Below are 859 nucleotides of genomic sequence, written 5' to 3' on the forward strand. Positions count from 1 at the left end.
TCCTCTGGACAAACAGCACATGATTCATATTTTGTCTCTTTGTGGATACTTGAGTCTTTATTGTCTCTATTGGACACCTGATGAGAGTCTTTTTCGTCTCCTTTTCCACACTGGAGAGTTTTTATTGTCTTCTGGTGGACATCTGAAAATCTTTATAGTCGATACTTGAACACCTGAAAGTCTTTTACAACACTATTGGACACCGGAGAGCCTTTTTCGTCTCCTTTGGACACCAGAGGCTCTTTATAGTCTCTCTGTGGACACCTGAGAGTCTTTATCTACATTTTTTGAACACCTGAGAGTCTTCATCATTGTTTTTTTGACGCTCCAGAGTCTCTATTGTCTTTTAGTGGACATCTGAGAGTCTTTATAATCTCTGTGTGGATACCTTAGAGTCTTCATCATCATTTTTTGGACACCTGAGAGTCTTTATGGTCTTTTTTTGGACACCTGAAAATCTTTATTGTCGATACTTGAACACCTGAAAGTCTTTCTCGTCTCCTTTTGTACACCTGAGAGTCTTTATCTACATTTTTTTGATACCTGAGAGTTTTAATCATCCTTTTTTTGGACATCCCAGAGTCTTTTTTGTCTCCTTTTGGACACCTGAGAGACTTTTTCGTCTCCTTTTGGACACCTGAGAGTCTTTATCGTCCCTTTGTGACATCTCTCTTGTCATTTTCTTTACGGCGTTCTGTGTCTCCGTCCTTGAGATGTTCAGCTTGTTTATGTTTGTAGGACTCATCGATGACAGTGTGGAGAGCAAACACGACAAAGACACGCTGAAGGACACGTTGTCCCACTTCCACCTGAATGACGAGTGTTACAAAACATATTTATCCATAATGGATGAGGCTTT

This window comes from Stegastes partitus, unplaced genomic scaffold, assembly GCF_000690725.1.
Source record: "Stegastes partitus isolate 25-593 unplaced genomic scaffold, Stegastes_partitus-1.0.2 Scaffold553, whole genome shotgun sequence".
Taxonomy (NCBI): Eukaryota; Metazoa; Chordata; class Actinopteri; family Pomacentridae; genus Stegastes; species Stegastes partitus.